We start from the raw sequence: 25,794 nt of genomic DNA on the forward strand, positions 1-25,794 counted from the left end.
TGAAAAATTTAGTAATATTACCTGAAACACAGTTTACACAAGTACGAACACACATGCTATGCCGCGCAAAAGTGAAATTATACACTCTTCTTGGGAGGCAATGCTCTTGTAGTATACTGTATACTCCAAGAGCCAGAATGGTCTGAAAGAGAGCACAAAGAATATTAAATAAAAGTAGCAGACAATACAATTTCTAACCCCTGTGCATCATGCTCTTAAACAAAAAGCAAGCTATCAGGACTGAAGGGTGTCCACTGTACATCGCAACAATCTTTAAATCCTGCTTCAGCAAACTTACAGCATATCGTTGCTCCCGCTATGCCAACGAATAAACAAAGAGCAACTGTTGCTCTGTGTGAATATGCATAGAAAACACACGCCCACATGTTTTGCAACAGCTTGTAATTTTACCGCACTTAAGACAGCTGCGTTTTCCGCGTTCCGCAAGGGTGCGCCCTAGAGCGACTGCAACTAGCGCTATTTAGGTTTTCGTAGTAAGTAGCAAGTGATTGGCTAAAAGGGACCCGGAAGAGAGGATCTGTAAAAACTAAAATAATGTGGAACCAGGAAGCGTATATTTAAAATATTTTGTCTTAGTTCCTAGACAGGTAACTAATGATTTAAAAATTCCCTGACAGTCAGGTCTGTCGAGTGTTGGATTTGTGCACTGTCTTCTGCCACTCTTTCCAGTGGCCAGTGCAGCTGGCATGATCTCACGACAAGATTTATAAACAGACGTTGCAGCTGGTGGCTGGCGAGCTGTAATAGTAGAAGTTGGTGAGGTTAGTTGCATGTTATTTTATTATATTTCTTTCGATGCTTTTTATTTCAAGATTTGTGCTTGCTGAATGCTGCTGTATGGAATACCACGCGTATACTGTATAACACTTTTGTAGTTGTAGAATTTAGTGTTTGGCAGCACCCCCAGTCCCAGCATTGATATTTTTATGAAAGTATAGAAAAAGATGACGAGTTGATTTTAAGCCTGTAACTAATGGCACTTGTGTTAGTAATATGAACTGCATTTAGGACTAGGCTACTGCCGAGGCATTTTACACGCCTAGCCCCATGTTTTGTGGGCTACGCCACCCCCTTTAGTATGGGGAACTATACCCATTATTTTGCTGTGCCTCTGTCGAGCAGTGACACTGAGGTAATCCCTGGGGTATATCTGCCCTCTTGAAGGCCAGGTGATTCAGTCATCGCAAAACTGGCCAATTGCATGTATCTTTTGAACCACCAACTTCATAAGTAATAGAAACATAAAAAATACGTTTAATCATTAATTACAATGCTATAAAAAGTTATTCATTGAATGTTGTATTCTGTAACCTCACAACTGTCCCTGATTGTCACTCAAATTTTAACTCCGTCTCTCTTAATTTTGTCTAAAATTGGTGCCTTTATAGAAAAAAAGATGGTGAACCACACATACTAAATAATGACTATAATTTAAGGTATAGACTTCATTTACTTCAGAAAATGAATTTTAATTCTCATTCTCTTACTCTATCAATATCTCAAGTTAATAGTACTAATGTTTTGAACATGTCCCCGATTATTCATGAGTTTGTCCATGATTCTGTTGAGATTTGTTCCCAATATAGTGAAGATGCATCAGCATTTTGGAAATGCACCTCTTTCAACTCTCTTTAGGTACTGTGCAAAAAGGAGAAAGAAAGAAGAGGCTGAGACATCCCAGCTTAGTCCTTATATGTATAAGACTGAAGATAATGTGTGCATACGTACATATATGCATACTAACATTGTACCATATCACTGGGGCTCTAAATATCTCATTTGGTTCTTTATTCAGACTTCACAGACCCTCATGACTCCATAAAGTCAAAGTTACAAGCCCGTGATAATTCTCAACTTTGGCAAGGTCCATCAATTGTAGTTTTAAAACTGAAGTAGCAGTGACTGTTACAATAGTTCAGAACAGTGTGCAGGATTTTCATATGGTAATGTATGTTGAGGCTGGAGTGCAAGATTTTCAACCAGTGATGTAGAACTTGTAATGGTTGTGCAGTTTTGTTAAAGTCAGTGTGACTTCTGTTGTAAATGTATTAAATAGTTATGTGATGGGCTCAGAAGTTGTATAGCATGCATTAAAGTTAGTTTTCACTAAATTCACCATTCTTTCAGAAATATAAACCAAACATCTCTTCTCAGCCAGAGTGTAAAAAAACACCACATCCAAAAAAAATATGACAACAAAACCAAACCTTTTGTTTGTCAAATGCCCATCTAATACTTAACCCAAACAAAACCATGTTCATAGTATTCATATCAAAACAAATTGCAGACCTAAAACTCTCATTTTACCATTACCTCTGTAAATAACGGGTCTATACTGAATTGGTGAACGCTTAAAAAAGCAAATGCTGATTCATCGACCCTATTTGAGTGAAAGCTGAAAATCCCGAACACCCGGAACATCGATATATATATATATATATATATATATATATATATATATATATATTTTTTTTCTCAGGGAAAAAGTTGCTGGGACAGTTTCGGGAGTTTGCCGTTTCCTCCACTGTGGTGCAATCTCGGAGTTGGTATATTTAAGTAGGGGGGTGGGGGGTGAAGCCCCCACATTAAATACTGTTTTAAGTTGTTTGTTTATTTATTGTGGCACAGCAATTTTTTTCCCTGGGTAAAAAAAATCACTGTTCAGAGTGTTTGGGATTTTCAGCATTTGGTGAACTAGGGGCAATCAATCAGCATTCTCTGATTTTATAGACCCTAAATAACAATCCACTTCACGTTGTATCTCATACAAAATTGCTCAGTTTCATCATGGATAAAGACATGGGATTTGACTCTCACATATTTCAAATAATAAAAAAGAACATACAAAAACTTAGTTCCCTTTATAGATCTGCACCCTACCTAATGAATAACACTGGGGGGGGGGCATTTACTTACCTCATCCCCTCACTTCATACTTAAATCAGCACTAAAGTCTAAATTGGACTCCTGTTACAGTAAAATTGTTAAATGTCCAACAAATTTGCTCTTATACTCCCATCATTGCCTAACACTAAGGGAACTAGTCCATTTGGACAAAAAGTCTGTTTTCAGCAGAGGTCTGGAGAGAAAAGCTACACACAACACTAAGAATATGATGAAATACAGTAACTCAAAAAATACTAAACTACAAATAACAGATAAGACAGCTTTAGAGAGAAACTGTGCACAAGTGATATAGTACATATGTATTATATCTGTATGTGATTCTATTCTAACATTGTAGAAGACCAGGGAAATACTTAACAATGCATAATATATATTTAATATTTTATGATATTTATATTTATACTTTTAATAAGTGTTGACACAGGTTCTATCTTAACAATCAATGATCAATTTATATTTTAATTGGTACTGGTAGTGTTAATATTCATATTTTATAATACACACCATCCTACTATACCAACACGATATTACATTACAATTATTAAACACATTTTTTGTACTATTGTATATATAGGTATTTATTTATTTTCTACATATATATATATATATATATATATATATATATATATATATGTGTGTATATATATATATATATATATATATATATATATGTTAGTTTTATATACATTTTTATTAGGTCTGGGGTCTCTTTCTTATGATCATTTTATGCTTCCCACGTGAAAAATATAGAACTTTTATTAGCATTAAGACAAGATTTTGGAGATCAGGTCACATGTTAAGGATAAGGATTATGTTCAGGTTCACAAGGTTCTACGTATTTTGCATATTTTGTATGTTTTATATTTTATACTTTGTATGTACATTCAGTGAGTTTGCAGATTATCCATTGAGTGAGTTGTACTTGGTATCATGATGTTATTATAGGTACTTTTTGATTTCTACGCTACACCACTTGTGACGAAATGTTATGTTGTTTGGGAGTTTTGTATATGGTCAAATGATTTGAGCGCCAACTAATATCCAATGGGACACTATGATAGGAAATTTAAATGAGTTTTTAACCCTAAAGTGTGGATTCTGAAGGTGTCTCACGTTAAGAGATGAAAGCGCGCTAAATCCATTTGTTGTTTATGTTGTTTCCTTGTTGTTTTATACACTTATACCCTGGTCATTTTTTTATGTTTGGAATAAAGTGCTACAGCAACCATCGAGTGTCTACAGTGGGTCCTATATATTAAGGAGGACAGCCTTTATTGTTACCAGGCAGCGTTGTTTTTTGGTTTAGATACTCTTCCACTACGGACCTGTTTGTGTTTAAATACTTAACATAATTATCAGACCATTGTACAATTCCAGTAGAATTAAAATATGAGCATGAGGAGGGTCTTAAGTACTTTAAGATTACATGGTTTAGATAGAGACTGTGTGGAGAGGTTGTAGAGTTTTTTGGAGGTTATGTATGTTACTTTACTAACCGGGGTTGGTACATGAGCAGATCCATATAGCTGTTAGGTGAGCTTACAATAATTTTTTAAAGTTTGTTGCACTGGTGGTGGATCTTGTGTAGGGAGTTCCTGAGTTTGGCTATGCTAATAGAGTAAAGTAAAACACCAGCTGCAGTTTTACTTTTAGTGATGTTTATTAGTGCTTTGTTGGTAGAATGGAGTGTTCTGTAATTCTGAGTATTGAGTAAGTAGGTTTTGAAGAGCTGGGTTTTTCAGGGTGGTTAAGTATTTATTGGGCTATGGTAAGTTGGTTGTAGGCTAGTAGCTTGGGGAATTCTAGCCAGGAGAGTTCTATAAGGGCATGACAATGATGGGATCTGTAAGTTGCTTTTGTAGCAAAGTTTTCAATTTTATTGTAGCAACTGTCTAGTTTGTCAGATTTCCTTAGATTAGTAAGAATGGTGGCCTTTGTGTTGCTAGGAAGGAAATGTTTGCTTCTGTAGAGGTTACCCAGTTTTTTTGTGTGCTTTTTTATTGTTTGGGCTATATGAATCTCAAAGTTCATGTTATGATCTATTATAATGCCAATGTGTTTGGTGTGGGAGACTGGAGTAAAGATGGTATTGTTTGATGAGGTGATTTTGAATAGAGTGTTAAACTGAATTAACAGGTTACACAGACTAAGATACTGTACAACTGTATGTTATTTTTACATTTTCTTTATAACACAGATTACTGTCAGATACACTGCACTTCCTCAGATAAATCACAAAATGTCCACCAGGCAGTTCTTTACAGTCACTTTTATCTAGTTTCAGACTTTGTCCTTGATGAAACATTCTTTTCCTGTATTGAAGCATTCTTTATCTGCATCCTTATCTCATCCAGAGAAAAACGGTTTCTCACCAGGCCAAAATGTTCTTTCATTGATAGGATAGGATAGTCTGTAACTTTTTCTCGTTAGCAGGTTTATTCAGTTGAATAAATGTATACATTCAACTACTTTTTGTTCCACACAAGCACATTCTCTTAAGTTAATCATACTTGTTTACTGCAGATTTCATTTTTGTACTTGCAGATGCTGTTACATGGCTATTTCTACAAATATCACACTTACTATGATAGCAGTTTTACCAAACCTGTGTTGCAGCAAAAGAAAAACAAATTACATGTTATTACTATGAGGGAAACCAGTTTTACTTTATATAATTCTATTATGGAGTGGGGGTCTGAGAAGAATGACTGACTGCTGTATTATTTGTTGGGAGTTTGTGGAGTGTAGGGGGAGTACGTAGTAAGGTTGAATCATCTGCGTACTGTATTAGAGTGGTGTGCTGGGTGGCAATATGGAGCTTGTTGGCAAATAAGGTAAAGGAAATGGGGCTGAGGGTAGATCCTCGTGGGACTCCCAGGGTAACAGGCATCAGAGGAGAGAGGTCATTTAACCATTTTTCTGCTTGTTGCCGTCCAGTCAGTTCTGGAACCAGAAAAGTGCAGAATGGCTTGCTTTTAGTTCTAATAGTACATTTAAGAGTTTGGTATGTGAAACTGTGTAGAATGCCTTGTTGAGAGCCAGAAGGAAAATAGATCAAGTTGCTTTCATTCATTTCAATGATGGTTAATGGAGTTGGTGAAGCTCAACAGAGAAGTGGTTTTACTGTGGTTTGAGTAGAATCTGTACTGAGTGTTAGAAGATTATAGATCAGAGATAGTTTAGGAATTGTGTACGAAGACACTTTTCAAGAATTTTGGATCAGTGAGCTAGAATAGCAATAGAGCAGTAGTTGGACAACTCGTCTGAGTTTCCACCTTTGTGTTGTGGGCTGATGTGTGCTGTTTTCCAGATTGTAGGGATATGTTTTGAGATGGAGCAATTTATGAGAATGGAGACTGGATACAAGATTGCTTTGGCGGCAATTTTAAGATAGTGTGTGTGTAAATTATCAGTTGCCAGAGTAGTTGGTTTGAGCTTTTTAAGGTATTTTGATAGGAGCAGTAGAGACAGGTTGAAAGGAGAAGTTATTGTGATTGTGTTGGTGGGAGAGTAGGGGGGGTGATGGGCAGTTACTTTTTGTGAGACCAAGTATAGATTCGATGAAAGATGTATTAAATTGTGTAGGTATGTTGTCTGTAGTGTTGGGAATGGCGTACACATTTGTCCTGGTTGTAGGATTTTCTTAGTAGCTGACCAGAACTGTTGTAGATTTGTTTTAGTTGGATATTTTATAGTGATCTTTTTTTATCCTTTCTGATATGTTTGTGGCTAAATTTCTTAGTTGTAAATATTTCTGTTGGTTAGCTACTTTTTTATCATTAAGCCATTTCCCATGCTTTGTCTCTTGTTTTTAATAGAGCTTTAGTCTGTTTCGTTAACTGTGGGGTGTAGGTGGATTTAATCCTAACTGTTCTGTGGAAGCAAGTTTATTTAAGATGTTAAGGAAGGTGGAATTGAAGTACTCAACTGCAGCTTCTAGTGGGAGGTAAGTAAGAGGTGCCCATTTGCAGTGTCTTGAGTATGGATATGAATTCTTGGGGGTTAAAGTTTATTTTGTTTCTAATTTGTTGGTATGTGGTGAGATTTGATGGATTTAGTTGTCACTGGAGAACAAAGGTAGGGAGGTGGTCACTAAGGCTGTCAGGGAGTGAGTAGTGAGAGATTGGGTTGGTTTGTAAGGATCCAGTCACCGAATTGACTTTTTTTTTTATGTTTTGCCCATCCTAGTTGGATTATGGATTATTTGGAATAAGCCACGGAGATGAATATGGTTTGTGGGGTTGAGGGAGTTACAGGAGTACCAATCTATGTTAAAGTCCCCCATTAAAATAGTTTTCTGTGGGAGACTTTTAGTTGTCCAGTGCAAGATATGTTGTAGAACAGGAAGATGATTACTAGGTGGGATATAACCATCCACTATGTTTGTGTTTTTTTTGGAATTAAATAATAACGTAGTAAACATTACTTCTGACTACTCGCATTCTAATCCATCACCTTGAAAATTGCCCTTTCCTTCAAAATACCTTACACAGCAACCAACCAGAGATCTTCCTTCCACTAGTTATCGTCTCCTTTTAAGAACCAAATCCTAAGCTGCTCTTTATACTGTTAACTGTGTTGCAAAGCTATGGAACTCAATCCCACTCTATATCTAAAGAAATAGAGGTTCAGGCTACAAATAAGAGCACATGAACCAGTCGTGGCTTTGATCATGGCTGTACTGCTGATTAAACATAACTGTTGCAGCTTAACACCTCTTTATTATTCCTTCTAGTAGGGCTCACTAATATTTTACCATTTAGATGTTTTCTCTTATACATATGAACTGTCTGCATTATTGGCTTGATTCAAAAAAGCTAACATTATGGTGTTCATGTTCTTAAGGGTTTATACCTTCTACATTGTTTAATCAGTTCAAAACTTTGCAGTTTGCTAAACCTGTTTTCAAATGTGAATATTGTGATGTTTTCTTTAAGCTGTCATTGCTGTGCTAATAAGGCTGTAGAATGTTGTATATTTGTATTGTGATCTTTGCTTATGGGTATATTTTATGTGGAGATTTTCTCCTGGGCCTCCACTAAAACGGGTGATGCATGTCTTGGACTATCGTGGTGCACAAATGCTAAATAAATAAGGAAAAAAGCTTCTTTTTGCTCTTTGAACTATATATAACTGTGATTTCTATCCTGTTTTAATTTAGCAGTTTAGCAAGGTTTAAATTGATGCTTATTGCTTTTTTAGTATTTTAGACATGTTTGTGTTTATTAGCCAAATACAGTCAAATTGTGTTTTAATTGTTCTATTTGTTGTATTTAAACTGAGTGTTCTGATGAAGTGTTTTATTCATTGGGGCATAATAAAATGCTTGTTTTCGCGGTCTCATTTTTGGGTATTATTTATTTATTTATTTATTTTCAAAAGTTGAATCGATACACACATGACAGAAAGTAGAGTTAGAAGGCAACTCCTTCCCCTCTGGGTACTTGTTAACTTTGTTTTTGGTATCTTATATCAAGCAGTAAGACCGCGGAGTCTGGTTTATGGTTACTGGAAAAATCTATTTCTTGAGTTGACATTTTTATGGTTACTGTGATTACCTTATTATTTTTAGCAAGTGTGCTTGATATTAACCTACGTTTTGTATTACAAACATTAATTCCTCGCATTACCTTCACCTTTACTGTCCCCTACACAGAAAATCCTGTGTATTCGATCCTTCTCATCTTCTCTTCTGCAACAAACCTGTTACTTTCTCCCTTCTGCTCTCCTCTCTGTTCCTTAACCATTCTACTAAACCCTCTGTATTTCATCTTTTATCAGACATACAATTGTTGCAACAAGGTGCATCACTCCACATGATTATATATTGTCAGGTTTTCACCCAGTTAATCAAATTGTCTTACATCCTGAAAAGTATAGCATCTAGCCCTTGTTTATAGCAATTGTATTTTTTAAGTTGAGTGTATGACCTCTATTGTGTATGCTTTTCTATATTTTGGAGATTTTCTCATTGGGCCTTGACTGAAAATAAAAAAGGTTCTTGCTTATCTGAACTGTCCAAGTAAACCATTGGAAATAAATACATATAAAATGCAAATATGTGTTTAAAAAAGTCGTAAATGTCAAAAGAAATAAAAGGTTATGGTGAATGCTTTCACTGTTTTGACTTAAAATGCCACGTTTTTGAAATCTTCTGTTTTCTGGTCAGTATAGATTGTGGAATTTTATTTCACTGAAAAACCCACCATGACGTAAGATTTCTTTTTGTGCAATAGGTTATCTTGTTTTAGTAAGTGGATAGAGGCAGATATTCAGCATTAGCTTCAGTATGCTGAATATATTAGTTACCTTATTTCACTGTGACATAGGACTTGTATGTTATTGAAACTTAGAGTCTTATAATACCACAAGCTGTGTCGTAAAATTATGTCTAAGGTATACCATGCCACAGTGATTTGACATTCAGCTAATTAGGCATGGAATATTATGTACCTTATATGTTCAGTGCATAAGGGCTTTGCAGTCTCCTATCTGAAAATTCTGCCCATGGTATGTAGATTATGTAAATAATTTGCTAAAAAGTTTGATGTTATGTGATCCTATCTCGCCTACATTCTGACTGATGGGTTCGGAGCCGATCCATGCCAAAGAAGTCTCTTATTGGCTGAGCTTACTATATCCCAGGATGCACCACTACCAGTCCCCCAGATCTCGTTTGCCGCTAACAAGTGAAGACGTGGTCTCGAGCTGGCTGAGCTAAGTAGTGATTATTTTCACTAACTTTCTGTCAGAAATCTCTTTATTCTTCAACAAAAAGCTGTTTTAACAGCTATTCTTGTGTTTAGAGTGCGTTTGGAGAAATTTACTTAGTAAATTCCTGTGTTGTGAGTGTTGACTAGGAGTACCTCTTGTGTGGAAAGGCCTTTCCCGGTCTTTTTTGTTGGTTGTTAGGTGACTTCTTTTCTGTTTAGGATTTCGGATCCTTCTATTGCTGATAGTTTCTCTTTCTTTTAAAAGAAGGAAGAAGCAGAGAAAATTTGTTTCTAATTACAGTGTTTGTACTGTGTTTTGACTTTAATTCACCAGAATGTCTCAAGTTCCTAGGCCTTCAGGCTTTAAAAAGTGCACCAAGTGCAACTTTAAAATGTCTATCACAGATGATCACTCTCTCTGTGTTTATTGTTTAGGTGCAAAACATTTGCAGGAGTCCTGCAGCGTGTGTCACGCTTTTTCCTCGAGGGTCCTCCAAGAGAGGAAAAATAAGCTCATATTAAAGGCATTATAAAACCCTCCTTTGAAGAAGCTTTAGCATCCTCTCCCTCTCCTGCTAAAGAAAAGGGCTCCGGCCAGTCCGTCGGATCCGACCGCCAAAAGACATAGGCAGGCCTCTCCAAGGACTCGGAGCCGAGGTCGGGGTCTGCCTCGATGCCACCAGTCTCGACTCCTCTGGCTTCGATGGCTGGGGCATCGTCATCTTCATCGGCTCCACTGGTTTCGGAGCCGATGAAGGTTGTCCGCCAGACACTTCCTCCAAGCCTCCTCGGCACCGATGGAAACTAGTTTGGGTATTCCTTCGGCCGATAGTCAGTCCCTAGCCCCTTGGGGCGTTGGAGAGGCCATCTCGAACCCGTTCAGTATCCTCTAGGTCATCGAGGATGTCAGATTTGGACATAGACAGGGTGCTCCAAAGACTGTTCCAGTCCCCAGTCTTTCAAAATTGGTTTCGGCTCCGACCCAGTTGGCTCGAGCCGACAGCCCATGCCCATGCCATTGCCATTCCTCCTCCGACCGGGCTCCGTCGGAGCAGGTGCTGTCGGAGCCGGTAGAGATCTTAGGGTCGGCTCCGGGTCCGAGTTTGGTACGGACTTCTTCGGCTGGACCTGGGGGTGATGTTTGGGACCTATGTTGTCGGTTCCGAGCCTCCCTCTCGGTGCTTGGCTGCGGGACTTCCGTCTGCTGTCATGGCTCGGGACGGACACTCCCAGGATTCTGGGGTCCGGCTTTCAGAGCTATGAGGAGTGCCTTGGCCAAGTCTTCTTCGCCATCTCTCCGGCTTTACCGGCACCTTCCTGGGCGTGGAGACTGGGTCTTTGGCAGTTCCCCTGTCCTTAGGCAGCGGAGCCCCTGGGCCTGAGGTTACCCCACTGGGGTTCCCCTCCTCCTGAGGGTTCTTGAGTTGTCTTCAGAGGAGCCCCAAGGAAGAGATCGTGCAAGAGGAAGCACGTGGACTCCCCGAGTCTATTACATCGGACACTGATCTTGATGATGCGGAGGGGTCCCAGTCATCCTCGGATGATGTCTCATTTGCAGACATCTTAGAGATCCTCAAACAACGAGGCGGCTGGATATCCAAACCCCCTCTGCTGATGAGTCAGTGCTTCTCAAGGCCTTTGGGGCTCAGCCCTCCGCCTCCTGGGTGTCTCCACGAGCTCCTGGATTTAGTTTGTCGGAGGGCGGGGAACATCCAGATACCGTGGAACCAGTCCCTTCTCGTCCTAACAAATTTTTGTCTGCCCCACCCGAGATGGAGTTCCTCACTAACGGCGTGGCAGTAGATACCATGCTGGAGGCTTCTGCTACACAACAGGACGTCGCAGAGGCTTCATCGTCCGTCCATCCTCCTAATAAGGAGTCTAGGAGCATGGACCCTGACTTCAGCGGCCTTTACTTTAAGGTCCCTGAATTATTTGGCACATTTTACCAGGCTTCAGAGGGATCAGGTCAAGGAGCTGTCAGAATTCCTCTCGGGTAACCTACCTGAGCAGCTAGCCCAGTCGGTTAGCTCTCAGTTGGCTATCCATGCTTCAATTTCTAACTCGTCCATGAGGCTCATTTCATATGCGGCCGAAGGGGCGGTAGAGCGGCAGGCACAGGCGTGGCTCACGGAGACAAGCCTGGCTCGTTTGTGTCATTTGCGGAGGCCTTCAAGTCTTCCTCCTTCGCTCCCTTTGATGGGTCCTCTTTTTTGGACCTAAGGTTAAAGACACTCTTACCGCTGTGAGCAAGAAGGAAAAACTTTATCTGCCATAGGTGCACGTTATTCCACTCCCTTCGGCCTTATCCCAAGGCTAAAGGAGGAGGGAAGATGTGGTTCCGCAAATCACGTAAGTTTTTCCATCAACAGCAGGAAGATTCCCCTTCCAGAGGCAGAGGACGGGAAATTTTTCTGGGAGACGCCGTCCCAGAGGCGGCAGAGGGCCCGCAATTCTGGAGACCGCGAGTTCTTTCGTGGCTCTTCAGCCTCCCACACTTCATGAGGGATTGCCCGGCTGTGCTGCTCGAGCCAGTCGGGTGCCGTTGCCAAGCACCTAAAAGCCTGGGAGTCAATCACTCAGGACAGATGGGTGCTTGGATTATTGCCGGAGGTTACACCATTCCCTTCACACTCACCCCACCGTCCAAAAATCCCGGACCCACCACCCAGTCAAATTAAAGCTGCTAGAAAAGGAGTCATCCAGCGGTCCCCACAGACCAGATCGGATCCGAAATTACTCAAGGTTCTTTTAGTGCCAAAAGACAGGGGACCTGAGACCAATATTGGATCTCAGCAGACTAAACCAATCCGTCCACGAAATCCAAATTCGAATGGTCACGTTACAATCCATTCTCCCATTATTGGAGAAGGATGTTTGGATGTGCTCCATAGATCTCAAGGACGCCTATTATCACATACCGATACATCGGGCATCCAGGAAGTATCTGCGCTTCAGCCTGGGAGACAGTCATTTCCAATTTTGTGCTCTGCCCTTTGGTCTCACCACAGCCCCCAGGGTGTTCACCAAGTGTTTGGCAGTAGTAACTGCTCACCTGAGGAGTCTTGGATTCCAAGTGTTTCCCTATCTAGACGACTGGCTCCTGACTGCCACCACCAGTCATCTACTAATGGACAACCTCAAAGCCACCTTTTCCCTGGGTGCTACCCTGGGAATTACATTCAATTGGTCAAAGTCTGTCTTGCTGCCCTCTCAGCGCATAAGGTTCATAGGAGCAGAGATAGACTCAAAATTGATGCGTGTTTTTCTTCCTACCGAAAGGATCCAAACTTTACAAGGCCAAGTTCAAGCCCTGCTTTCAAGATCCAAAGCCCCAGCCAGGACGGTCCTGCAACTTTTAGGTTCAATGTCTGCCACGGTTCTACTAGTTCCTCTGGCAAGATTGCACATGAGGATTCTTCAGTGGCTATTATCGACTCAATAGTCCTTTCAGAATCTTCCCCTCAATCACCCCATTATGATTACAGAAACGTGCAAACAGGACCTCCGCTGGTGGCTTCACCCGTCCAATCTGAATCAGGGAAGACCTTTTGTTATCCCCCCGGTGGCCACCCTGACGACGGATGCCTCCCAGACAGGGTGGGGGCATTGTCTGGGCAGGTTAGTTCAGGGTTCCTGGCTTCCACTAAACCTTTCTCCACATCAATGTGTTGGAGATGAGGGCTGTACTTCTGTCCCTACAGGTCTCACAAGTTTCTCCCTCAAGGCATTATCGCTATCCACACAGACAACATGTCGGTGGTCTGGTATCTAAACAAACAAGGAGGGACCAGATCTTACCCCTTTGCAGAGAGGCCATGAGGGTGTGGGAATGGGCTGTAGCTACCAACCGCTTCTTGGTAGCGACCCACATTCCAGGAAATCAATATATTGGCAGACAGATTAAGCAGGACAATTCTCTCTCCTCACGAGTGGTCCCTGAGCGAAACAGTAGCAGCTCAGGTTTTCAGAAGATGGGGGTGCTGCGACCTGTTTGCAACACCACAAAACACAAAGTGCAAAGGTTCTTCTCCTTGACTCCACATCAGGGGAGGCAGCGGATGCTCTAGCACAACCTTGGCCAACAGGGCTACTTTATGCTTTTCCTCGGTTCCACTTCTCCCAAAGTCATTCAGAAAGCTTCTCAATTGGGGTCCACAATGATACTAATTACTGGCCTCGTCAGGTATGGTTCCCTACCTGAAGAAACATGTGGACGATCCTTGGTTTTGGATATAACCCGGATCTGCTAATTCATCAGTTGGGACAACACCAGTCCTTGAAGTTGACAGCTTGGTTCCTCCACTTCCGACTTTAGTCAGAAATCACACCTTAGACCGGAAGTTATTCACATTTTATCTTGACCCACAAACCCACCACTAAGAAATTGTACCTCAGTAAGTGGAAGAGGTTTGCTATCTGGGCTCAACTCAGGGGCTTAGACCCTATCACTGCCCCGATTCCAGAGGTTTTGAAATTTTTAACATCCTTGTTTAATCAAGGATCTTCAGTCTCTACTATTAAAGTCCAACTTGCAGCTATCTCTAAATTTCACGAATTCATGGATCCACCGTTGATGAGCAGCAGATTATGCAAAACTTTCATTAAAGGTGCGGGGCTGTTAAGACCCCCAGTTTTTCATCCTGCGCCTCCGTGGGATCTTGATTTGGTGCTTCGTGCCTTAACATCTTCCCCTTTCGAACCGGCTGCTACATGTGACTTAAAATATCTGTCTTGGAAAACTGCCTTCTTAGTGGCAATTACCTCTGCAAGAAGGGGCTTCAAGCCCTATCTATCAAACCACCGTACTTGATTTTTCACAAGGATAGAGTATCACTTAGGCCTAATCCATCTTTTGTCCCAAAGGTCTGTTCTAATCTCTGTCTCCAACAATCTCTATAGCTACCAGTTTTCTTTCCAAAATTCTCCAATGAAGCAGAAATCACTTTCCATAAATTGGATGTTCACAGGCAATTGCGCTTCTATCTAGACAGGACTCAGCAAATTCGTAAATCAGACCAGTTGTTTGTGTCCTTCTCAGACAATAAATTGGGTAAAACCATCACAAAGCTACTATCTCCAAATGGATTAGAGATTGTATAACTCAGGCTTATTCCTCTTGAATAAGCAACTTACAACATCTATCAAAGCTCACTCTACCAGAGCTATGGCTACTTCTATAGCTTTTCATTCCAAGCTCGCTATTTCTGAGATTTGTGCTACTTGGTCCAATCTTTCATTTCCCACTATAAATTGGATGTGGCATCTAAAGGGGCATCATTTGGTTCCACGGTACTCAGGAGTGTTTTCCAGTGAGCCACCCAGGATTCAGGTGCTAGGGGCGCTGTCCCATCAGTCAGAATGTAGGCGAGATAGGATCACATAACATCTTTTAGTTATGTACTCACCATAACTTCAGATGTTTGGGATCCATCTCACCCTCCTTCCCCGGCCTTGGAGATCAGAAGAGATTGAGCGGTTTTGAGTGCTACTGTTTTTATCTTGTTTCTTCTGACGATGTTATATAAGCAGTGCTTGCATGTGTGCATGTATGCGGACAAACTAGATCTGGGGGACTGGTAGTGGTGCATCCTGGGATATAGTAAGCTCAGCCAATAAGAGACTTCGCTCTTTGGCATAGGATCGGCTCCGAACCCATCAGTCAGAATGTAGGCGAGATGGATCCCAAACATCTGAAGTTATGGTGAGTACATAACTAAAAGTTTTTGCTGCAGACTAGGACATCATTTCCCATAGCTTGCTTTTCCCTTCTGTTGCAACTTATGTTGTGTACTGGAGGCATTGTGACTTCAGGGAATATTGCATGGGGAATTTATGGAAACAGTTGGGATCATGACTTCAACCTCTCAACTGTCCCTTTTTCAGAGATGTCCCTGATTTCGACTTCTGATTTTAACTCCGCCCCTCTTAATCCCTCCTAAAACTGCTGACTTTTGGAGAAAAGATGATGAATTGCACTTAATAAATAATGACAGTAATTAGAGTTATAGACTTTTGTTACTTCAGAAAAGGTGCATTAATTCACTTTCTCTTAGTCTGTCAATATTAATATTTTAAAAATGTCCCTGATTATTTCTGGATTTGCCGTGATTGATTGAGAGCTACGTCATGACTTCTTCTGCACCTGCAGATGTCATAGGATCATAGGAGGTTACTAGGCTATTGGCCCTAGGGCCTTTACAAGCCTAGCCATGTTTTACCCTTGTTTCCCTACTAGATTGTGAGAAATAGCCAATATTAGCATGCAAATTTAGGATCAGCACCAACTGCCCCTATCCAAGAGGGACATAGGTGAAACCCCTGGTGTGTATTTATAGTTTCCCATCCAATTGTCAAAGTTGCTCTTAAATAGGATCATTGAGGAGCTTTGTTTAACTTGAATTGGGAGTTTGTTCCAGAAGAGTGGCAGCCTCTGGGAGACATATATCTGTCTCTCCAGCAAGTCCTGTTTATGTTGCAGACTAGGTTAAGGTCTCTAGAGCGAGTGAGTCTTGTCCCATTAGATTTGCGGATGTGCAGCATTTCCATTAAGACAGGGTCCAAGGCTTCTCTGTAGGCCAGGCACAACTCGCATCTAAGCAGTCTGTGTGATGCAGAGTATAGTAGCAGTGCCTTCAGTCTGTTCCTGTAGGTCATGTGATAAAGGCCTTGAATTTTTCTTGGTGTGAAACCTCTGAGGTCTCTCCTGCTGCTGTAGGTGTTTGGTGAGGTACATACAGAAGTGTATGTTGTACTCTGTTAATGGTCTGAGGGAGGAGTGATTGCACCCAGTTTGCAGTCATTAGAAAACTTGGTAAGCCAAAGGCCAGCTATGTTCACCTGAACTTCTGAGAAGTTGATTCCAAACAGAAGTGGATCCAGCACAGATCTTGTGGAACACCACTAGTAACGGGTCTGCTGGTAGAGGTGGAATCCTCTACTTTGACTGTATGCATTCTGTCTGTGAGCCAGTTGGCTACCCATCTAATGACCTATGGGTTTATCCCTAGCTGGGTGAGTTTATTGATGATGCCTGGGTGGGGGCGAAGTCGAGATAGGCAGTATGCATTGTTTTGCCTTCATCCAAGGCTTTGGTGACATTTTCAAAGAAGTTCACCAGGTTTAACCAACATGATCTGCCTTTAACAAAACCAAATTGGACCGGGTCAAAAATTTGAAGGTCTCCTATATCCTTGTTGATTAGGTCCTTGATGATTCTTTCCATGACTTTACAGATAACAGTTGGTTAGGCTTATGGATCTTCTGGTAGGGCAAAGCCAGTACTTATACTGTGCTTGAAGAGAGAATCCAATGGTTTTGCCAGCTCCTGTTTTAGAACATTTAGTAAGCAGCCTGGGATGTTGTTCAGTCCCATAGAGGCTGTGTGTTTGGCCTTGGAGAGGGTGGTTAGGACTTGCTCATTGGAGATACTAGGTAGCGTACTGGTGACTTGTATGATTGGTGGGTACAGTGGAGTGAAGTTTTCACTGAACCTGTAGTAGCAGGTTGGCAATTTTCACATGTTCTGTATGAATGGTACCATCCACTAACTAGTTTGGCACAAATCTGAGGCTTCCCTTTTAAGATTTCAGATGTAGTTGTAGAATGCCTTGTGATTATCCTTAGCCAGGAATGCTAATTTGGTTTTGTAGTTGGCTTTGGAGGAGTTAACAAGATGTCTAATTTGCTTATTCAAGCTGTGAAGGGCGTCTTTCCTCTGAGACCTTTCCATCTTGTTCTTAGTCAGAAATTTTTTTCTCTTGTTGTATAACCTATTTATGCTGGATGTCCACCAGGGTGGTTTGTTTTTTCATGAGGATCCTGATTTAATCCGTTCAGGTACAGCTGAATCGATACACTTGTATAGATGTTTATACAAGGCATTTGTGTGGGGGGTTTGAAATTATTTGCCATAGCATAGGAGGCTACAGTTTGCTTTGGAGAAATTTTTAAAACTTTTTGTCAAGGGTGGGTGGGGGGTCAGTTGTGATTGTTACTTTGAAAGAAACAGATTTTGTGATCTGACCTTACCAAGGAGGGCAGAGATCTCCCATGTTGGTGAGCACTAGGTCAAGGATATTAGAGCCCCTTGTGGGGGTGCTGACTATCTATTCCAGAGCATTCATGCTAACAAAGTCCAGGGACCTTAGGGTGAGCGTGTTAGTTGTCGTATATTTTGTCCAGTTGATGGAGGGATAGTTGAGGTCACATATGAGTAGGGTGTTTGGCTGTATTGTAAGTGACTCAAGTATGTCCAGGTAGGCAGTGTGGTTTACCTGGTTCATGGTGAGGGACCTATAGCTAGCAATGATGTGGAAGGGGGGTCTTTCCTACAATTAGCGGGACTTGGAGTAGCTCTAGGGAGTCGTTTAACCAGACTTGAGGTGTATTTGTCTTTGAAGATGGATACACCTCCCCCTTTGTTTTTTTCGCGTTCATTTTGCACTCTGAATGTGTGCAAGGCATTGTGATACTGCACAGACATCTATGTCTTCCAAAGTAAGGAGTGCTTCTAGTGAGTCCAGTTTCTGATTTGGACTCCTAGCATTAAGCAGCTTAACCTTGAGTTTGTCTTGGTACATTGGGGAATTTTGTTCTTATGACATTGCCTAAAAAAGGCACTATGGGGGAGGAAATTACCTTAGCCAGCAACTGAAAGCCAAGAAGTGACCAGTGAAGACCATCCCTGGAAAAGCAGCGTGGTCTTGGGACCATCTCGTCCTATGCTGACAGATACTGGAACCCCCTGGATTGACATCAGAAGCGAAAGCAATTGTTAATCAATCATTTTTTGTATGTAGTCTGGCATCATCCTGTGTGAATGTAGAATGCTGCTTAGGGCTAGGGACATACCTGCCTGGGACACACAATCAGCGAGCTGCGTCATGTCTCTCTCTTAATATAGCTCGGTGAGTTATGTCTCAAGTCATTCACTCCAACGTGGACTATGACAGAGTCATAGTCATGTTGTTGAGACACTTGAGTGTGTGCCTGATTTGGCAGGTCCTGGCACCTGACAGGCAGTTGACAATGACCTTCTCCTTGCCCAGCCTGGAGATTGGGACATCTGTGTGTGTCTCACTATGGAGTTGCCTATGATGCCTGTCTATGACTGAGGTTAGATCCCTCACTGCTCCATTTGCCAATTCATTTGGATGCAGTGGTCACAGCCATGCTCGACACTAACCAACCAGCTATAAACAGACCAATCAATCGCACATAGGCTGACCTGTTTTGATCCTTATGTATCCTATATACTTTCCATACTGGCTGGCACTAGCTTAAAATCTGACATGGTCTCCTTAGGCTGTTTTTCATTCAATCCTTTGACTTCTCTCCTAAAGTGGTAGCTAGTCCATCCTTTAACTTTTACTATCAAAGTCAGTTTTGAGTAATCTCTGACCTTTTCCACTTAAACAAGTTTTTCTTCTGTCCACCATCATATCCACCTAGGTCAAGCTCCTTGTCGCAGCTTGTGACCAGCTACTCTGTATGCCAGGAGTTCCAGCTGTGGCGCATTGCTGAAGAACATGCTTAAAATTCTAAAACATTTGATTGCAGTTTCTATCTAGCAGAGATGAGCACTGCTCATCCGTTTCCTTCTCTGTGCAGGTTATTTCTCCTCCTTAACCCCATATGTATGCTTCCCCTTTGCATTCCAAGCTTACTGGACCACCACCATAGCATGACTGCAACATTACGTACCTACCTAAAGATAGCCACATGGTAGAAAAAGCAAAATCTAAAATCCTCCTTGGAAGATAGGAAATTACTTCTCAATCTCTGTTGTGAAAGGCCAGGAAGACTGTGTGCTTACCCTCCACCCCCTACTTTTGTTAGTGTATGTGGGTGGTGGTCTGCTACCACTGTTTAATGTTTGCTAACAGTTACCTGATAATTGGCTTACAGACCCTCACCAACCCCCACCCCTGGAACCTACTAGTGATCCTGCCTGGTCACACTGCATCTACAGAGCCCTTTTGAACATCTACTTAATCCATTATTAGCCCAAAATTGATACCAACTTACTACCAAGGGCTCTACTTAGATGCCAGACTGATGGCAAACTTTGCTTACTTTTTGATGCATCAGGGTTTCCCCACTGTAGTTGAGGACAAAACTCTTGAGAATCTTCCCATACCCTAACATTTTCCCTCTGGATGCTATATGACAGAAAGATAATGTTGGAAGAAATGGCCGCAACTGTGCATTTATTGCCAGTATGCATCCAGTTAAATAGAAATCATTCAGTTTTGTATAAAATGGCAAGCTCAGAGCCTAACCTAGCCTATGACCTGTCAACACAGACCACTACCACCTTTGCTTCTGACCTTTTTCCCCATAGACAGTGTTATAGACAATCCTTTGGTTTCTGTCTTGAACCAGTTGCCAACCCATCCTCTTAACTTTACCTCTTAAGCTATTTTCTCTTCCACTCTAAAACTTTTTCCACCAAAGTTTCTAACCTATGTTCTAATCTTTTTGTCCATGTTAGACTGAAGGGGGTGGCTTGTGGCCAGCTGTCTGTCTTCTTGAGGCTCCTAGATGCAGGTCATGCATAAAGAAGCTATCTAAGGTTCTAGCCATTTGGCTCATTTCTCCTGCCTTTCCAAGAAAGATATTATGTATGTCCCATCTCCTCTTCCTTATCTTGTCCACTTTCATCATGAGCCTGCCAAACTTCCATGTAGTAGCATTTCTCCAACCAGGAATGGGATACCAGTCTTTTAATCTCAGTACGAGAGGTGACTAGTGCACTGAGTCCTGAGGTCTGAGAGGCATGAAAGGCCCTAAATTCTAAGAAATGAGCTTTTCCTCAAAAAGGGAAGAAACATTTTTTTTATTTCAGTTCTGTGTATTTATTTTCAGTTGCATATGTAGTGGCCTATGTGGTGATACTACTCTTCTGCATTTTCAGTTCTGTGTATTTATTTTCAGTTGTATATATAGTGGCCTATGTGGTGATACTACTCTTCTGCATTTTCTATGTTTAGCCAGAAAAGTTATCTGTTTGCATTTCTAACTTGTTGTGGGGACCATAGTATTGTGCCTTAATTTACAGTTCTAGGAGAATTGTGGCTTACTGTAAAATCTGAGCCTTGTTTATACATTATATTGCACTTTTATCTCCATAACTAGAATTATACCAGATTTAACAGTAAATATATGCCTAGTCTGGTGCAGTAGGGCAGTATTGTAATTTGCTGCATGATTTATGCTTCTACAGCTGTTTATATTTCAGTTTTGCTGCTAAAGTCTTGTATTATACTTATTTACCTTCTTAAAGATGCATTCTAGTGCATTTCTCTTTGTTACATTGCTACTGTTTTCCCCTTTCTCGTGTCTGCTCCATCTCCCACTGATACATTAAGTACAGTTCTCCCTGGTGCTCCCTAATATTTGTAAACTAACTCGCCCAAGCCTATAACACCTTTTTTTTTTTTTTTTGTATACTTCCAGTTCATACCTATACCTCCTTGTGGCATCCACAACTTTTTTTTGTGTCTGGCTTCTTTAACTAAGACTTGCCAGCTAATGTTGTTTGTCTTTCGGCTTTTTCCCGGTAAGGGGTCGCCACAGCAGAACTCCCGTCCGCTAATGATTGGCAGTAGATTTTTTACGAAATGCCGAGATGCCAGCTCGACGCCCAACCTTCAACGAAGGCACGCCCATTTACGCACGCATGTCTTTCGAATGCTACCCAACTGCGGGGAGGACATGCAGACTCCACACAGAAGGCACTCCCAAGCCACGCCAAGAATCAAACGGGAGAACCTCTTGCTGTGAGGTAACAATGCTACCTCCATACCACCGCGGCTATAGACTTGCCAGCTAATAATAAGCAGTATTAGAAAGGGCAAGGAGTTACTAACAAAGTGACTCTGATTATTAGTATAGGATGTCCAGCAGTGGAGAAATTATTTGCCACTTACTCATATTTATGTTCAAATTTTCATAACTGAGAGACCTACATTTTATTGAGGTGTATAGTGTAAAACACCAATGTGGGAGTTGGGACAATTCACTGACAATGCTGACTTATATCACTCTGTACTGGAAATATTGCTAGTAGTCTAATTATGAAAAATATATGCATGTTTCCATAACGCATCAAAAAACAAGTGGCTCGCTTACAAGCAGTTGCATGACATTTGTGAAACCTTAGATGTTGCTGAAAAAAACTGTCTGATATTTATGCTGTTAAGTTGCACACTTTGAGAGATATCAAGTATTTGTATTGAGAGTTATTTAAGTATAGGCTTTCATTTTTCTGTAAATATCCAAATAAACGTGCACTCGTAAGAGAATTTCTTGTCTTGCGAAAGCTTATGTCTGGTTAACAAAGATGTTCTAAGAATATATGTGTAGGGTGTATAGTTTCCAAGATTGGAAAATGTGTTTGTGCAGGTTTAGAAAAAAATATAATTTGGGGTTTGTGTGCATTATAATTTATTGCAGTATTTATGGAAACAATGTGAATGCACTGACTGTTATTACTGAAATGAGTACTTCTTACTGATAACATTGCTATATCTACAGTTTTAATGGCCTTTGTTGTTCACAAGATATTTACATTTGTTTTTCTGATGCTTTTAAAGGTTATTTTTCAGAAAATGCTGTGGAATGCAAGGTGTCTAAGCTATTAGAGGTGTGGCATTCCATACCACATAGGTGTTAAAGTTTTTCCTCTGCCCCACTGTAAAAAAAAAAAAAAAAATTAAAGTTTCTGAAATTCTGACCTACCTGGAGTCATTGACCTGTAGCTAGAGTCACAGTTAGGAGTTGGGACTGTGACTTGCAACAGGTTCTGAAGTCGCGGAGCTTCACTATTGGCTTTATTTGATTGGATCCCATTCTAACTAGTCTGTTATAACTGTCACAGAGCAAATCCCACCCATGGTCTTTTATTCAAAACTACAAGACGCATGGAAAGGCCTAAACTGTGAGAAGAGGAATTAACGTATGAAGTTTTGGACTGTTTATTACTGATGCTTAATATTGTAACATTCAAGTGTTTCTTGTTTTTGTAAAATATGAAGAAAAAAAAAAGTGAAGTCAGTCCTCTACCTCTACCTTTTATGCTGGGGGCAGCTATCTCCTCGTATCTCTGTTGTGGTTTTTTGTACTGGTTTGTCCTGTGATACACAGGGTTCCTGGATGTGAGGTGGATTTACCAGAGCCATTGGTGATTGTTGTCCTCTTATATTGCATATGGGAGGACCTTCATAGACCTAGGCAGTTACAGAACTAGGAACTCTGATGATCAGTGGTAAGGACACATGGAACCTCCAAGACCTGGACTAGTCTCAGTTTACATTTGTGAAAGGCAGCTCATGCTTACTCAGTCTAGTAGATTTCTTTTGAAAATGTCACCAAAACAATGGATAAAGGTAAAACGGTACACGTCACATACATGACCTGGCCATGGCTTTTGATGCAATCGCCTACCCGGGCATAGTAGAAAAACAAAATAAACTGGGGATATACTTGTATATCACCTGATATATAAGCGGGTGACTCACAGATTGGACTCAGGACATCAAAATATGGGAACCTACCTCTACACAGAGACCAGTCAGCAGTGCATTCCCCCCTGAGTTTAGTGCTGGGACTTCTCCTGTTTCTCTGAAGAAAAAAAAAATACTTGAAATGCCGAGTGCCAACATGCCAAAATGAAACTGCAGAGAAAAGTGAATCTCAAACATCACTCTTCTCCTTTTAAACTCCTTTTTTTGCAGGGGTGCACCCCATGTGGGGGTGAGGCAGGTTACCCCTGAACTTTTGACTCCGAGATCACCATACCTCAAAGAAAAAGGAATGCTACGAGAAATGGCCATCTCGGCCTTTGTATATGAAAGTCTGTTTTTTTTTTTCCATATTACATGACTGCCTATAGAAAGTCCCAACATTTCAAATGGTTACCATACCAAAGGGGTATGGCTAAGTCTGCATATGACTGCAAGTTAGGAGCAGTTATAAAATCACCAAATGAATTCACTATCCTGCAGGAAGGTTTGTCCCAAACAAGTGCCAGAATTGTGCATAGAAACTAAATGCCAAAAAATGCATTGTCCTTACCCCAGGGAACTACCACATTGACAATACAACCCTGAGAAGTTCCCCTTTTGTTTAGGATTTGGGAATGTATGTGGCCAGTGATCTAAATTTTGACCAACATGTGGCCACTTTCATAAGAAAGACCATCTGTATAATGCAACTTGTAAGCAAAGTGATTGCAGCTAGATCTAGAGATGTCATTGTTCCCCTTTACTCAGGCTCATTAGGCCAGTCATTGAATATAATGCCACCTTGGCATGTATCTGTCCACATGCAAGAACTGGAACACCCACACTGTGTTACCTTATTAAAAAGATACAAGGCTTAAACAATTTGTACTATTTGGACCGACTCAAAGCCCTACCACTATAATCTGTGTCCTACAGACTGCTAAGAGGTGGCCTGTGTCTGGCATACAAGGCATCCTCTAACCCAGTACTGATAGATGTACTGCACAGCAGCAAGTCAGATGGCATATGGATCCGAACCTCTTCTGCAAAATGGACAGAATAATTTGCAGGGATCTGTATATTTTGCAGAGGATACCACTGCTCTGGAACAGATTATTTGGTCATGTAAAGCAAAGTTCATATCTGTCCATATTCAGGTGCACCTTGGATCTATGGCTGGTAATAAGAAATTTGCTCCAGGACTGCCCCTATACTGTTGGATAGAGGGAACTCCTAAATGCTTTAACCCATGCATGGTCCCCCTCAAATTATCTATGGTATGACTCCGTTATTCTCCCCAGGGGTAATATACCATTATCGACCTTGGGATGGGTAAAGCCAAGCTAACATCAAATGAGATAGGTTAATCCATGCACAAAAAGGGAAATTGTCAAGGCTTAAAATGGCCTCTAGGGGCATCCAGCCTAGCATGCATCTCTGAACCTGTGGCTTTTTTTTTTTTGGATCTAGTGTTTTTAGATGCCGTCTTGTTCGTGTTATACAGGTTCATAGGCAAGTACTTGGTTAGCTCCCCTTGCGGGCCATTTTAAGCCTAGCCAGTTTCCCTTTTTGTCCTCAAAATAACCTATCCCATTTGGTTACAGATTGGCCTTAGCTGTTCCATGGTCAATAATTGTATATTACCCCTAAAGAGAATAACTGGGATCATATTATAGATAAGAGGATTCCTGCATGGGCTAAAGCATTTAGGAGTTGCATCTAACCGTTAGTAGTACAGGGGTCAGTCCTGAGGTAAATTATCTGTTTTCTATCCATAGATCTAAGCTGCATTTGAAAATTGGCAGTGATTAACTTTGGTTTATGTGGATGGGAAGTCTGTTCCACTGCAGCGGTATCCTCTTTGAGATGCACCTGTACATTCTGGTGTTGCAGAAGAGGTTTGTTTTATTTTATTTATATTTGTTTACTGGGAAATTCAGACTGGACGCAGGTCCTTTTTCAGCGGATGCCCAGGGAGAAAAGCTCCACATCATGTACATGATAAATAGAGATACAAAGTTGCAGCAATAGTAAACAACATTACAGGTTGTTGGCTTTAATACAATAACAAGATATTGATTATCAACAGTATATACAGTAAATGTTGCAAGTTAAGCTAGTTTCTTGTTTATAATATTGGCAACAAAATTAGACCCTTAAACTGAGTGTTTCTGATGCCAGTTGATGTGCAGCAAATCCATCAGTAATGAGTCTGCCAGATGTAGATCACCTCTTACCAGTCTGTAGGATACCGAGTATAGTGACAGAGCTTTGAGTCAGTCCATGTAGGACATGTTTAGACCTTGTATCCTTTTAGTAAGGTATCTCTGTGGGCATTCCAGTTGTTGCATATGTCTGGACAAATGCATGCCCAAAGGGGGCATTGTATTCCGTGATTGGCCTAATGAAGGCTGAATAAAGAGGGACAATGACATTCCTAGATGTAGAGACAATCCCTTTATTTATAAGCTGAGCAATCTGGGACTTTCTTACAACAATAGACGCATGTTGGTCAAATTGTAGGCCACTGTCCATGTAAGTTCCCAAATTCCAAACAACTGGGTGAACTCTGTTAGGGGCATATTGTATATGTAGTAGTTTCCTGGGGTAGTGCCTTCTGTGGAAAGTTGGGCACTGGGCTGTCA

The 25,794-nt window shown here is 41.0% G+C and overlaps 1 protein-coding gene across 1 annotated transcript in view; it reads left to right on the forward strand.

Annotated features, from left to right (window-relative positions):
* The first annotated feature begins 466 nt into the window (after window positions 1-466).
* Window positions 467-25,794, forward strand: part of APAF1 (apoptotic peptidase activating factor 1) — a 2,040,921-nt gene continuing 2,015,593 nt past the window's right edge. The window contains exon 1 of the mRNA XM_044087206.1: window positions 467-782. The gene's annotated coding sequence lies outside the window, so the exon portion shown is untranslated. The remainder of the gene's footprint in view (window positions 783-25,794) is intronic.

This window comes from Protopterus annectens, chromosome 11.part0, assembly GCF_019279795.1.
Source record: "Protopterus annectens isolate FY-2018-M chromosome 11.part0, PAN1.0, whole genome shotgun sequence".
Lineage (NCBI taxonomy): Eukaryota > Metazoa > Chordata > Ceratodontiformes > Protopteridae > Protopterus > Protopterus annectens.